The sequence below is a fragment of the Pieris brassicae genome, assembly GCF_905147105.1.
Source record: "Pieris brassicae chromosome W unlocalized genomic scaffold, ilPieBrab1.1 SUPER_W_unloc_2, whole genome shotgun sequence".
Classification (NCBI taxonomy): Eukaryota; Metazoa; Arthropoda; class Insecta; order Lepidoptera; family Pieridae; genus Pieris; species Pieris brassicae.
In genome coordinates, this window is record NW_025575867.1 from 32,414 (window position 1) to 49,458 (window position 17,045).

Sequence of the window (17,045 nt, forward strand, 5' to 3'; positions counted from 1 at the left end):
GTAACTCCCATGATTTAGTTAATCGTTATGAAACGAATAACTGTATGTAGAAGAGAGTGCCTGCGTCTGGCTATGCTCTCGGAGTGTAACTCCCATGATTTAGTTAATCGTTATGAAACGAATAACTGTATGTAGAAGAGAGTGCCTACGTCTGGCTATGTATGCTCTCGGAGTGTAACTCCCATGATTTAGTTAATCGTTATGAAACGAATAACTGTATGTAGAAGAGAGTGCCTGTGTCTGGCTATGCTCTCGGAGTGTAACTCCCATGATTTAGTTAATCGTTATGAAACGAATAACTGTATGTAGAAGAGAGTGCCTGTGTCTGGCTATGCTCTCGGAGTGTAACTCCCATGATTTAGTTAATCGTTATGAAACGAATAACTGTATGTAGAAGAGAGTGCCTGCGTCTGGCTATGCTCTCGGAGTGTAACTCCCATGATTTAGTTAATCGTTATGAAACGAATAACTGTATGTAGAAGAGAGTGCCTGCGTCTGGCTATGCTCTCGGAGTGTAACTCCCATGATTTAGTTAATCGTTATGAAACGAATAACTGTATGTAGAAGAGAGTGCCTGCGTCTGGCTATGCTCTCGGAGTGTAACTCCCATTATTTAGTTAATCGTTATGAAACGAATAACTGTATGTAGAAGAGAGTGCCTGCGTCTGGCTATGCTCTCGGAGTGTAACTCCCATGATTTAGTTAATCGTTATGAAACGAATAACTGTATGTAGAAGAGAGTGCCTGCGTCTGGCTATGCTCTCGGAGTGTAACTCCCATGATTTAGTTAATCGTTATGAAACGAATAACTGTATGTAGAAGAGAGTGCCTACGTCTGGCTATGTATGCTCTCGGAGTGTAACTCCCATGATTTAGTTAATCGTTATGAAACGAATAACTGTATGTAGAAGAGAGTGCCTGCGTCTGGCTATGCTCTCGGAGTTTAACTCCCATGATTTAGTTAATCGTTATGAAACGAATAACTGTATGTAGAAGAGAGTGCCTGCGTCTGGCTATGCTCTCGGAGTGTAACTCCCATGATTTAGTTAATCGTTATGAAACGAATAACTGTATGTAGAAGAGAGTGCCTACGTCTGGCTATGTATGCTCTCGGAGTGTAACTCCCATGATTTAGTTAATCGTTATGAAACGAATAACTGTATGTAGAAGAGAGTGCCTGCGTCTGGCTATGCTCTCGGAGTGTAACTCCCATGATTTAGTTAATCGTTTTGAAACGAATAACTGTATGTTGAAGAGAGTGCCTGCGTCTGGCTATGCTCTCGGAGTGTAACTCCCATGATTTAGTTAATCGTTATGAAACGAATAACTGTATGTAGAAGAGAGTGCCTGCGTCTGGCTATGCTCTCGGAGTGTAACTCCCATGATTTAGTTAATCGTTTTGAAACGAATAACTGTATGTTGAACAGAGTGCCTGCGTCTGGCTATGCTCTCGGAGTGTAACTCCCATGATTTAGTTAATCGTTATGAAACGAATAACTGTATGTTGAAGAGAGTGCCTGCGTCTGGCTATGCTCTCGGAGTGTAACTCCCATGATTTAGTTAATCGTTATGAAACGAATAACTGTATGTTGAAGAGAGTGCCTGCGTCTGGCTATGCTCTCGGAGTGTAACTCCCATGATTTAGTTAATCGTTATGAAACGAATAACTGTATGTAGAAGAGAGTGCCTGCGTCTGGCTATGCTCTCGGAGTGTAACTCCCATGATTTAGTTAATCGTTATGAAACGAATAACTGTATGTAGAAGAGAGTGCCTGCGTCTGGCTATGCTCTCGGAGTGTAACTCCCATGATTTAGTTAATCGTTATGAAACGAATAACTGTATGTAGAAGAGAGTGCCTACGTCTGGCTATGTATGCTCTCGGAGTGTAACTCCCATGATTTAGTTAATCGTTATGAAACGAATAACTGTATGTAGAAGAGAGTGCCTGTGTCTGGCTATGCTCTCGGAGTGTAACTCCCATGATTTAGTTAATCGTTATGAAACGAATAACTGTATGTAGAAGAGAGTGCCTGCGTCTGGCTATGCTCTCGGAGTGTAACTCCCATGATTTAGTTAATCGTTATGAAACGAATAACTGTATGTAGAAGAGAGTGCCTGCGTCTGGCTATGCTCTCGGAGTGTAACTCCCATGATTTAGTTAATCGTTATGAAACGAATAACTGTATGTAGAAGAGAGTGCCTGCGTCTGGCTATGCTCTCGGAGTGTAACTCCCATGATTTAGTTAATCGTTATGAAACGAATAACTGTATGTAGAAGAGAGTGCCTGCGTCTGGCTATGCTCTCGGAGTGTAACTCCCATGATTTAGTTAATCGTTATGAAACGAATAACTGTATGTAGAAGAGAGTGCCTACGTCTGGCTATGTATGCACTCGGAGTGTAACTCCCATGATTTAGTTAATCGTTATGAAACGAATAACTGTATGTAGAAGAGAGTGCCTGCGTCTGGCTATGCTCTCGGAGTGTAACTCCCATGATTTAGTTAATCGTTATGAAACGAATAACTGTATGTAGAAGAGAGTGCCTACGTCTAGCTATGTATGCTCTCGGAGTGTAACTCCCATGATTTAGTTAATCGTTATGAAACGAATAACTGTATGTAGAAGAGAGTGCCTACGTCTGGCTATGTATGCTCTCGGAGTGTAACTCCCATGATTTAGTTAATCGTAATGAAACGAATAACTGTATGTAGAAGAGAGTGCCTGCGTCTGGCTATGCTCTCGGAGTGTAACTCCCATGATTTAGTTAATCGTTATGAAACGAATAACTGTATGTAGAAGAGAGTGCCTACGTCTGGCTATGTATGCTCTCGGAGTGTAACTCCCATGATTTAGTTAATCGTTATGAAACGAATAACTGTATGTAGAAGAGAGTGCCTGCGTCTGGCTATGCTCTCGGAGTGTAACTCCCATGATTTAGTTAATCGTTATGAAACGAATAACTGTATGTAGAAGAGAGTGCCTGCGTCTGGCTATGCTCTCGGAGTGTAACTCCCATGATTTAGTTAATCGTTATGAAACGAATAACTGTATGTTGAAGAGAGTGCCTGCGTCTGGCTATGCTCTAGGAGTGTAACTCCCATGATTTAGTTAATCGTTATGAAACGAATAACTGTACGTAGAAGAGAGTGCCTGCGTCTGGCTATGCTCTCGGAGTGTAACTCCCATGATTTAGTTAATCGTTATGAAACGAATAACTGTATGTAGAAGAGAGTGCCTGCGTCTGGCTATGCTCTCGGAGTGTAACTCCCATGATTTAGTTAATCGTTATGAAACGAATAACTGTATGTAGAAGAGAGTGCCTGCGTCTGGCTATGCTCTCGGAGTGTAACTCCCATGATTTAGTTAATCGTTATGAAACGAATAACTGTATGTAGAAGAGAGTGCCTGCGTCTGGCTATGCTTTCGGAGTGTAACTCCCATTATTTAGTTAATCGTTATGAAACGAATAACTGTATGTAGAAGAGAGTGCCTGCGTCTGGCTATGCTCTCGGAGTGTAACTCCCATGATTTAGTTAATCGTTATGAAACGAATAACTGTATGTAGAAGAGAGTGCCTACGTCTGGCTATGTATGCTCTCGGAGTGTAACTCCCATGATTTTGTTAATCGTTATGAAACGAATAACTGTATGTAGAAGAGAGTGCCTGCGTCTGGCTATGCTCTCGGAGTGTAACTCCCATGATTTAGTTAATCGTTATGAAACGAATAACTGTATGTAGAAGAGAGTGCCTACGTCTGGCTATGTATGCTCTCGGAGTGTAACTCCCATGATTTAGTTAATCGTTATGAAACGAATAACTGTATGTAGAAGAGAGTGCCTGCGTCTGGCTATGCTCTCGGAGTGTAACTCCCATGATTTAGTTAATCGTTATGAAACGAATAACTGTATGTAGAAGAGAGTGCCTGCGTCTGGCTATGCTCTCGGAGTGTAACTCCCATGATTTAGTTAATCGTTATGAAACGAATAACTGTATGTTGAAGAGAGTGCCTGCGTCTGGCTATGCTCTAGGAGTGTAACTCCCATGATTTAGTTAATCGTTATGAAACGAATAACTGTACGTAGAAGAGAGTGCCTGCGTCTGGCTATGCTCTCGGAGTGTAACTCCCATGATTTAGTTAATCGTTATGAAACGAATAACTGTATGTAGAAGAGAGTGCCTGCGTCTGGCTATGCTCTCGGAGTGTAACTCCCATGATTTAGTTAATCGTTATGAAACGAATAACTGTATGTAGAAGAGAGTGCCGGCGTCTGGCTATGCTCTCGGAGTGTAACTCCCATGATTTAGTTAATCGTTATGAAACGAATAACTGTATGTAGAAGAGAGTGCCTGCGTCTGGCTATGCTTTCGGAGTGTAACTCCCATTATTTAGTTAATCGTTATGAAACGAATAACTGTATGTAGAAGAGAGTGCCTGCGTCTGGCTATGCTCTCGGAGTGTAACTCCCATGATTTAGTTAATCGTTATGAAACGAATAACTGTATGTAGAAGAGAGTGCCTACGTCTGGCTATGTATGCTCTCGGAGTGTAACTCCCATGATTTTGTTAATCGTTATGAAACGAATAACTGTATGTAGAAGAGAGTGCCTGCGTCTGGCTATGCTCTCGGAGTGTAACTCCCATGATTTAGTTAATCGTTATGAAACGAATAACTGTATGTAGAAGAGAGTGCCTGCGTCTGGCTATGCTCTCGGAGTGTAACTCCCATGATTTAGTTAATCGTTATGAAACGAATAACTGTATGTAGAAGAGAGTGCCTACGTCTGGCTATGTATGCTCTCGGAGTGTAACTCCCATGATTTAGTTAATCGTTATGAAACGAATAACTGTATGTAGAAGAGAGTGCCTACGTCTGGCTATGTATGCTCTCGGAGTGTAACTCCCATGATTTAGTTAATCGTTATGAAACGAATAACTGTATGTAGAAGAGAGTGCCTACGTCTGGCTATGTATGCTCTCGGAGTGTAACTCCCATGATTTAGTTAATCGTTATGAAACGAATAACTGTATGTAGAAGAGAGTGCCTACGTCTGGCTATGTATGCTCTCGGAGTGTAACTCCCATGATTTAGTTAATCGTTATGAAACGAATAACTGTACGTAGAAGAGAGTGCCTACGTCTGGCTATGTATGCTCTCGGAGTGTAACTCCCATGATTTAGTTAATCGTTATGAAACGAATAACTGTATGTAGAAGAGAGTGCCTACGTCTGGCTATGTATGCTCTCGGAGTGTAACTCCCATGATTTAGTTAATCGTTATGAAACGAATAACTGTATGTAGAAGAGAGTGCCTACGTCTGGCTATGTATGCTCTCGGAGTGCAACTCCCATGATTTAGTTAATCGTTATGAAACGAATAACTGTATGTTGAAGAGAGTGCCTGCGTCTGGCTATGCTCTCGGAGTGTAACTCCCATGATTTAGTTAATCGTTATGAAACGAATAACTATATGTAGAAGAGAGTGCCTACGTCTGGCTATGTATGCTCTCGGAGTGTAACTCCCATGATTTAGTTAATCGTTATGAAACGAATAACTGTATGTAGAAGAGAGTGCCTGCGTCTGGCTATGCTCTCGGAGTGTAACTCCCATGATTTAGTTAATCGTTATGAAACGAATAACTGTATGTAGAAGAGAGTGCCTGCGTCTGGCTATGCTCTCGGAGTGTAACTCCCATGATTTAGTTAATCGTTATGAAACGAATAACTGTATGTAGAAGAGAGTGCCTGCGTCTGGCTATGCTCTCGGAGTGTAACTCCCATGATTAAGTTAATCGTTATGAAACGAATAACTGTATGTAGAAGAGAGTGCCTACGTCTGGCTATGTATGCTCTCGGAGTGTAACTCCCATGATTTAGTTAATCGTTATGAAACGAATAACTGTATGTAGAATATAGTGCCTGCGTCTGGCTATGCTCTCGGAGTGTAACTCCCATGATTTAGTTAATTGTTATGAAACGAATAACTATGTAGAAGAGAGTGCCTGCGTCTGGCTATGCTCTCGGAGTGTAACTCCCATGATTTAGTTAATCGTTATGAAACGAATAACTGTATGTAGAAGAGAGTGCCTACGTCTGGCTATGTATGCTCTCGGAGTGTAACTCCCATGATTTAGTTAATCGTTATGAAACGAATAACTGTATGTAGAAGAGAGTGCCTGCGTCTGGCTATGCTCTCGGAGTGTAACTCCCATGATTTAGTTAATCGTTATGAAACGAATAACTGTATGTAGAAGAGAGTGCCTGCGTCTGGCTATGCTCTCGGAGTGTAACTCCCATGATTAAGTTAATCGTTATGAAACGAATAACTGTATGTAGAAGAGAGTGCCTACGTCTGGCTATGTATGCTCTCGGAGTGTAACTCCCATGATTTAGTTAATCGTTATGAAACGAATAACTGTACGTAGAAGAGAGTGCCTACGTCTGGCTATGTATGCTCTCTGAGTGTAACTCCCATGATTTAGTTAATCGTTATGAAACGAATAACTGTATGTAGAAGAGAGTGCCTACGTCTGGCTATGTATGCACTCGGAGTGTAACTCCCATGATTTAGTTAATCGTCATGAAACGAATAACTGTATGTAGAAGAGAGTGCCTGCGTCTGGCTATGCTCTCGGAGTGTAACTCCCATGATTTAGTTAATCGTTATGAAACGAATAACTGTATGTAGAAGAGAGTGCCTACGTCTAGCTATGTATGCTCTCGGAGTGTAACTCCCATGATTTAGTTAATCGTTATGAAACGAATAACTGTATGTAGAAGAGAGTGCCTACGTCTGGCTATGTATGCTCTCGGAGTGTAACTCCCATGATTTAGTTAATCGTTATGAAACGAATAACTGTATGTAGAAGAGAGTGCCTACGTCTGGCTATGCTCTCGGAGTGTAACTCCCATGATTTAGTTAATCGTTATGAAACGAATAACTGTATGTAGAAGAAAGTGCCTACGTCTGGCTATGCTCTCGGAGTGTAACTCCCATGATTTAGTTAATCGTTATGAAACGAATAACTGTATGTAGAAGAGAGTGCCTACGTCTGGCTATGTATGCTCTCGGAGTGTAACTCCCATGATTTAGTTAATCGTTATGAAACGAATAACTGTATGTAGAAGAGAGTGCCTACGTCTGGCTATGCTCTCGGAGTGTAACTCCCATGATTTAGTTAATCGTTATGAAACGAATAACTGTATGTAGAAGAGAGTGCCTGCGTCTGGCTATGCTCTCGGAGTGTAACTCCCATGATTTAGTTAATCGTTATGAAACGAATAACTGTATGTAGAAGAGAGTGCCTACGTCTGGCTATGTATGCTCTCGGAGTGTAACTCCCATGATTTAGTTAATCGTTATGAAACGAATAACTGTATGTAGAAGAGAGTGCCTACGTCTGGCTATGCTCTCGGAGTGTAACTCCCATGATTTAGTTAATCGTTATGAAACGAATAACTGTATGTAGAAGAAAGTGCCTACGTCTGGCTATGCTCTCGGAGTGTAACTCCCATGATTTAGTTAATCGTTATGAAACGAATAACTGTATGTAGAAGAGAGTGCCTACGTCTGGCTATGTATGCTCTCGGAGTGTAACTCCCATGATTTAGTTAATCGTTATGAAACGAATAACTGTATGTAGAAGAGAGTGCCTACGTCTGGCTATGCTCTCGGAGTGTAACTCCCATGATTTAGTTAATCGTTATGAAACGAATAACTGTATGTAGAAGAGAGTGCCTGCGTCTGGCTATGCTCTCGGAGTGTAACTCCCATGATTTAGTTAATCGTTATGAAACGAATAACTGTATGTAGAAGAGAGTGCCTGCGTCTGGCTATGCTCTCGGAGTGTAACTCCCATGATTAAGTTAATCGTTATGAAACGAATAACTGTATGTAGAAGAGAGTGCCTACGTCTGGCTATGTATGCTCTCGGAGTGTAACTCCCATGATTTAGTTAATCGTTATGAAACGAATAACTGTATGTAGAAGAGAGTGCCTACGTCTGGCTATGCTCTCGGAGTGTAACTCCCATGATTTAGTTAATCGTTATGAAACGAATAACTGTATGTAGAAGAGAGTGCCTGCGTCTGGCTATGCTCTCGGAGTGTAACTCCCATGATTAAGTTAATCGTTATGAAACGAATAACTGTATGTAGAAGAGAGTGCCTACGTCTGGCTATGTATGCTCTCGGAGTGTAACTCCCATGATTTAGTTAATCGTTATGAAACGAATAACTGTATGTAGAAGAGAGTGCCTACGTCTGGCTATGCTCTCGGAGTGTAACTCCCATGATTTAGTTAATCGTTATGAAACGAATAACTGTATGTAGAAGAAAGTGCCTACGTCTGGCTATGCTCTCGGAGTGTAACTCCCATGATTTAGTTAATCGTTATGAAACGAATAACTGTATGTAGAAGAGAGTGCCTACGTCTGGCTATGTATGCTCTAGGAGTGTAACTCCCATGATTTAGTTAATCGTTATGAAACGAATAACTGTATGTAGAAGAGAGTGCCTACGTCTGGCTATGCTCTCGGAGTGTAACTCCCATGATTTAGTTAATCGTTATGAAACGAATAACTGTATGTAGAAGAGAGTGCCTGCGTCTGGCTATGCTCTCGGAGTGTAACTCCCATGATTTAGTTAATCGTTATGAAACGAATAACTGTATGTAGAAGAGAGTGCCTGCGTCTGGCTATGCTCTCGGAGTGTAACTCCCATGATTTAGTTAATCGTTATGAAACGAATAACTGTATGTGGAAGAGAGTGCCTACGTCTGGCTATGTATGCACTCGGAGTGTAACTCCCATGATTTAGTTAATCGTTATGAAACGAATAACTGTATGTAGAAGAGAGTGCCTGCGTCTGGCTATGCTCTCGGAGTGTAACTCCCATGATTTAGTTAATCGTTATGAAACGAATAACTGTATGTAGAAGAGAGTGCCTGCGTCTGGCTATGCTCTCGGAGTGTAACTCCCATGATTAAGTTAATCGTTATGAAACGAATAACTGTATGTAGAAGAGAGTGCCTACGTCTGGCTATGTATGCTCTCGGAGTGTAACTCCCATGATTTAGTTAATCGTTATGAAACGAATAACTGTATGTAGAAGATAGTGCCTGCGTCTGGCTATGCTCTCGGAGTGTAACTCCCATGATTTAGTTAATTGTTATGAAACGAATAACTATGTAGAAGAGAGTGCCTGCGTCTGGCTATGCTCTCGGAGTGTAACTCCCATGATTTAGTTAATCGTTATGAAACGAATAACTGTATGTAGAAGAGAGTGCCTACGTCTGGCTATGTATGCTCTCGGAGTGTAACTCCCATGATTTAGTTAATCGTTATGAAACGAATAACTGTATGTAGAAGAGAGTGCCTGCGTCTGGCTATGCTCTCGGAGTGTAACTCCCATGATTTAGTTAATCGTTATGAAACGAATAACTGTATGTAGAAGAGAGTGCCTGCGTCTGGCTATGCTCTCGGAGTGTAACTCCCATGATTAAGTTAATCGTTATGAAACGAATAACTGTATGTAGAAGAGAGTGCCTACGTCTGGCTATGTATGCTCTCGGAGTGTAACTCCCATGATTTAGTTAATCGTTATGAAACGAATAACTGTACGTAGAAGAGAGTGCCTACGTCTGGCTATGTATGCTCTCGGAGTGTAACTCCCATGATTTAGTTAATCGTTATGAAACGAATAACTGTATGTAGAAGAGAGTGCCTACGTCTGGCTATGTATGCACTCGGAGTGTAACTCCCATGATTTAGTTAATCGTCATGAAACGAATAACTGTATGTAGAAGAGAGTGCCTGCGTCTGGCTATGCTCTCGGAGTGTAACTCCCATGATTTAGTTAATCGTTATGAAACGAATAACTGTATGTAGAAGAGAGTGCCTACGTCTAGCTATGTATGCTCTCGGAGTGTAACTCCCATGATTTAGTTAATCGTTATGAAACGAATAACTGTATGTAGAAGAGAGTGCCTACGTCTGGCTATGTATGCTCTCGGAGTGTAACTCCCATGATTTAGTTAATCGTTATGAAACGAATAACTGTATGTAGAAGAGAGTGCCTACGTCTGGCTATGCTCTCGGAGTGTAACTCCCATGATTTAGTTAATCGTTATGAAACGAATAACTGTATGTAGAAGAAAGTGCCTACGTCTGGCTATGCTCTCGGAGTGTAACTCCCATGATTTAGTTAATCGTTATGAAACGAATAACTGTATGTAGAAGAGAGTGCCTACGTCTGGCTATGTATGCTCTCGGAGTGTAACTCCCATGATTTAGTTAATCGTTATGAAACGAATAACTGTATGTAGAAGAGAGTGCCTACGTCTGGCTATGCTCTCGGAGTGTAACTCCCATGATTTAGTTAATCGTTATGAAACGAATAACTGTATGTAGAAGAGAGTGCCTGCGTCTGGCTATGTATGCTCTCGGAGTGCAACTCCCATGATTTAGTTAATCGTTATGAAACGAATAACTGTATGTAGAAGAGAGTGCCTGCGTCTGGCTATGCTCTCGGAGTGTAACTCCCATGATTAAGTTAATCGTTATGAAACGAATAACTGTATGTAGAAGAGAGTGCCTACGTCTGGCTATGTATGCTCTCGGAGTGTAACTCCCATGATTTAGTTAATCGTTATGAAACGAATAACTGTATGTAGAAGAGAGTGCCTACGTCTGGCTATGTATGCTCTCGGAGTGTAACTCCCATGATTTAGTTAATCGTTATGAAACGAATAACTGTATGTAGAAGAGAGTGCCTACGTCTGGCTATGTATGCTCTCGGAGTGTAACTCCCATGATTTAGTTAATCGTTATGAACATGATTTAGTTCGCTATGATCGAATGTAGAAGAGAGTGCCTGCGTCTGGCTCTGCTCTCGGGGTGTAACTCCGACGATTTGGGAAATCGTACATAGGGATCATCACGGTTATAATTCTAAGATAGCCTGAGTGAGCAAAATGCACAGCTTTGGCTCGTACAAATACATAGCTTCAATCCGATTTCGGCCGTTCGGCTTGGTGCAGCATAATTTTCAGCGCTTTGCCGGCTCGCAAACCGTACCGGCCGATACACCAGCCGCGCTCAATCGCGCTACTATCAAAAAGTCTGATGTTAATTCGGAAATTTCATCACCAAAGCTTATTCATATTTTATCTGAAAGGAAAGCAGAGCTGGAGATGTGCCTCCTCAGCGTTCCAGTGAAATCCAAGCATGTGTTTATGTTTGCGGGTTTATTGTGAAAAAGATGGCACCGAATTGTTATATTATAAAAGATCGCAGTCACACCGAACTGAAATTAACTGATGATTGGGACAAAGATTGGCTAAAGGAATGTAAAGAACATTCCGTAGTCAATATTGAAACAATTATTAAAAGCACAATTGCTATCAGTTTGAAAAGATTTTCTAAAATAAAAAATCATGAAAGAGAAAAATTAAATTACAAATAGAATTAATTTATTTTTTATGTTATAGCAGGCAAACGTGCAAGAGGCTCACCTGATGTGAAGCGATACCGCCGCCCATGGACACTCACATTGCCAGAAGGCTCGCAAGTGCGTTGCCGGCCTTTCAAGAATTGGTACGCTCTTTTCTTGAAGGACCCTAAGTCGAATTGGTTCGGAAATACTTCAGTGGGCAGCTGGTTCCACATAGTGGTGGTGCGCGGCAAAAACTGCCTCAGGAAACGCTCAGTTGTGGAACGGCGGACATCGAGGTGATACGGATGGAATTTTATTAGACCGAACAACTCTTCTGAACACTCCCCATTGTAAATGCGGTAGAAGATGCAGAGGGACCCAACATCTCTACGCAACGCCAAGGGATCGAGCCGCACGGAAAGTGATTGGTCGTCGACGATTAACTATTATTCTTTGCATTAACTTGTCATTCAATAAGGATAATAATTTTACCACAATAAATATTTTATATGCAGCGGTCAAAGTCTGTGGTAAACCTTTTACAAATAACGTAGATTTTCTCATTAATCCTAAAGTTGACTTATTTTATATCTTTCAAAATTATTCTGCCGCCACGCCCCGTGCTTTATATAATAAGTACTTGTTAATAAGCCTATACAATGAGACTTTTTTTTATTAATTATTGTGGTTTAATAAATGTTACCCATGTACACTTGTTTTATTTCCCTACATGAAATTATTCATAAAAATTCTTTACTTGCATACGATTTTAAATACTCGCGCCAGGCCGAGTACCGGTGGCATCAACTGAAGCGTTGGTGTAAGCATTTTTTTACTATGAAGTTGTTTTTTTTATATATGCCAAATGGGTACTTCGCCAGTGTCGTGTGGATGGAGAACACAGGAAGGAGATTGATCGGTAAAAATAATAATGGAGTTAATTTTGAATATGCACCTAAAAAAATTGTTAAAATTCGATTGTTAGTTTTAAGACAGCACAGATAATGAGTAACAATATTATTAAATACTATTTCCTATTTATGAATAATTTATCTACTACACTTTAGTTTTATTGCTTTTTATATATTTACATAAAAATTTACAATATGGACTAAACACAAACATGTGAAGTTGTTGTTCTTCGATAGAAGTAATAGTGTTCTGTGCCTTTAACTCACCGTCATGATTCGACTTTCGAGCAATGTATCAATTTGAATTCTGAAAACATCGACGTTTTCTGCCAGTGTCAATGTCATTTCATTTCAAATGCGTACTATTGGCAAATAATAAAGGCGAGTATAATTAACAGAATCTCTTAAATCATGTTGCTTCGTTTTAATCACATCATAACATTTATTATTTATACTTTTTCACTAGATGACTGATTACTACAATTAATTATGTAATATGTTTTAAATTACTGATTTTTTAACAGTTTGGTATTAAGGAAACTGATACACAGAGAGTTAAATTATTGTTAAAAGCTGTCATTTTCTTGCATATTTAAATGGATTTGCCAACGAATTAAGATGTCCTACATCTCGATTCGGAGGAGAAAGGAGAGGAGTGTAATAACTACATAGTATTACATAATACAGAATATATTACCTACCAAGGAGATCTTGAGTAAACAAACAAAACTTAATTGTATTTTATAAAGTCGCGGCGAGATGTTACCACTGAGTTCCCACCCCAAATACAAAAGCTCATTTCTGCTCACATCAAATAGTGACAAGCAACGATCGCTAAGACACGCAATTTAGGAGCGCGTGATTGGAAACTTGCAATTTGGACCAGGGAAATTTAGGCGTGGGCGTATAACCGACGAACAAAACCCGCATCAGGCCTACGGCGCCGTTCTCACCAATATGCAATGTATCGTTATTCGGAAATCCTTATTTCCGTATTTTATAAATTCACTTTGAAACTACGACTACTAGAATCAGCCCTTGTACAGCCTTGTGTACATCCCCAAGTGCCGCAATCACGATTGCGATGGTCGCATTGTGAAACAGCGTAGAAGTGGAAGTCTTTGACTCTTTCAATATTTTCTAAAGAGTAAACTTAAATAGGCAACTTCTGGACGGACAGGCTCTCAGATAGGCCGCATTTCAATTAACATCGGGAGGGATACTAAATAAAAGTGTCGAACGACGATAGTAATAACAACTGGACTATTAGTAATCGCTTCGAATCTGCGATATGTATTGGTGTATATATGTATAGTATATAAATATAATTAGATTTTCGTAAACCCATCAAACTGAATATACCATGCTTAAGACGTTTAAGCATTAATACGTTTATTTGTATAAATGCACGTTGCTTCGGCCAAACATCTATAATATAGTAATATTTTGAAAGTGGTTTTTGTTAAAACACCAATATAATCTATTATACGATGCACTATGGTTTGTGCTGAGCATTTGTGGCGGGAACGGAGATGAACAAACATTAATGGTCCATGAATGAGATGAGAATAAATTTCACATTACTTTATTTAAATTGCTAAATTAAACAAACTGCTATTTTTATTCGTATACAATAACCTTACGCACAACTAACAAAATTTTGTGGCCAATGTATTACATTATCAATAAGTGTATCTATATAGTTATAATTACATTGACCTATGACGTTGACGTTGCAGTACGTCTACAATGTGTGGTTGTGCAGGTGTGGACTCCAGCCCTGAAGGCATGCTGGCGGTTATAGTGGAAAGGCTGCATTGTCCATGAGACATTGCAATGGTCTGCATTATTATATGTCTCGACAATGGTCTATCCGATCAACCAAAACATAAACTTTAGTGTTGTACATGAAGACGCACTTTGTTTGTTAATATTGACAGAGGAAACAAAATGTAAGAAAAAACGATCAAGGGCTGATCTAATAACTTTGGAAATGGACAAAAATGCATGAAATGGTGAAATTAGGTCGACTTTCGACATCAAAAGACAATTTAAATGTCCCGGGAGAAATGACATTTTATAATATAAACAGACAAAAAAAAATAAAATATTTATCGTAAATGTAAATTTTGCCATATTAGTCTTAAGTAAATAGTTTTTGATCACTTTGCCGTGGTGGTTAATGGCGTGGTATGGCGTATAATGGGGGTCCTAGGTTCTTATTCCAACTATTCTTTTCTCATTTCCCCAAAGAAAATCAACCATGTTTCGTGTCTTTATAAACATGAAAGTGGTCAGAAATCTTGCTTAACGCCCTACCCATATCAAGACCGAAGACCTAATAAATAATTGCGAAGAAAGATAAAAATCATTGCCGGCGCAGCTCGCTGAAGATAATTCTGAGTCAAGGCATTTGATACGGAAATTATAGTTCATGAACTTTGAACTTTACTGTGGAACTTAAGCATGCTGCCATGATTGTTTATTAATAACAGCACAAAATTATTATAATTAAAATACATCACACGATCTGCGAGCGTATGCTTTTGATTTACGTGAGACATGGAGTCAAATAAAGTGCGCGCCATAAACCCACAGAATAAATAATCGTACTTAAAAGCCTCAAGCCGAGTTTACCGCGCCTTTCTGATTTTTTTATTTCAATTTTCGCATGAAAACTTGACAAATGTTGTGTGCAATTCATTTAGTTGATTGCATTTAATATTAACAAGGTTTCGCGGATTTTGGCCTGTTGCGTGTCCCTGAATAAAAGATGCTTCATCGCCGCTGAATAATGCCTCCATTGTCTTCGTGGGATTAGGACGAACGGATGAACTTGTATGTTTTATAAAATTACAATAATTTTCTCTGCCTGTTTCGGACTTTGACAAAACAAGACGTTTGCAACAACGCCGTTCCAGAACTGAGCGTTTATTAAGACAATTTGCCGCGCACCACCACAATGTGGAAACAGCTGCCAAAAAGCTGCTGAAAAGAGCGTACCAATTCTTAAAAGATCGGAAACGCACTTGCGAGACTTCTGGCAATGTGAGTGGCCATGATGTACCATTTAACATCAGATGAGCCTCTTGCCCGTTAATCCCTTGTTTGCAAAAAAAGGCTTACTCGAATCACCTAAGAATCACCACAGATTATTTCAGACATCTACAATGGCAGTATCGTCATCATCGAATCTCAAGTTTATATTTGGTTGCCTAAACTATTTCCTGACTTCTTAAGAATAAGAATAATGGCATCCTAAAATAATCTAGAGGCGTTGCAACCCTTGATCGGAGACATACATATAGATATATATATAGAGAGCAAAATATCCGTCGGTGAGCAGTCAGGGCTGAAACTAACCTCATGGGCCGTACGCTTCATGACAAAGCTCGGTATCGAGGCATCTAGACGTTTAGGAAACTCACCGTTTTAGATGCAGACTTATTGTTTTGTAAATACATTAATTGGCGGTTTGTTTAATAAATAAATAAGCTCCGTGTTACATCGCGTCATGAAACATCAAAGATCTTTCAGTCAAGTTTAATTTAAATTTTTATCCACAGTTTAAGTTAAATTAAGTTATATCTAACGGTGTAATTTTTTTTAAATAAATCGACTAGTTTTTGAGTAATCGATGTAAACGTTCCAACATTATAAATGCTCATATCTCAGTCAAATTTTAACCAATCTTCAATATTGATATAGTTTTAGATTTGCCGTTCAATTTTCTATCTAACGGTGTAATTTTTTTAAATCAATCGACTAGTTTTTGAGTAACCGATGTAAACGTTCCAACATTATAAACGCTCATATCTCAGTCAAATGTTAACCAATCTTTCAATATTGATATAGTTTTAGATTCGCCTTCTAAAAAAATTACATATACTACTTTTATGCATAATGAAATTTACAACAAAGTTAGATTTTCCACACCCACTAGGTCCGTAGCAGGAAAGGGATGAATAAAATGAATCATTATTTTTTGACTTCTTCAGGGAAAGGGATAAAATTAAGTTGGTATTTTAAAAACAATTTATTTATATGATATATATAAAAAATGTAAGTGTTATATCACAATATTAATGTACACGTTTATACATTATACATGTACAAAACAAATTAAATTTACATAAAAATTTACAATTTGTTATATTTACAATAATGATTAACTTAATTACATACTATTGATTTGGTAATGACCTATAGGTAATGTATCGATTTTGTTTCGTAAAATGTACCGCTTAGTGTCAGTAAAAGATAAACACACCTTATTTATTTCATGTGTAAAAATTGTATGTTTTAATGATCTAAACCGATACATTTTACAATGCTGTACGTTTTTATTAAACAAACACGACTTATAATTATCCAACGTTAATTTTTTAGTGACACATTTGTTAACACCCTTCGCCTTAGTAATAATTTTATCATCTACCTGTAATGCATACATTTTTGATCGCAAACCCACAAATTCTGTAAAGATATTACCACAATTTTCATCTTTAAAATAACCTAATTTTTTCTTATTTACTTGAGGAAAATTAAAAACATTGTTTGGATCATAATCTGATGTATCGAAATGTGTACAAATGTCTGGCTTTATATCATTATAAAAGTTACTAGTAAATATTTGATAAATGAGACTGTCAGTATCTGTATACAGTAGTTTCAGATTTGAAGTAAATTTCTCTTTCATG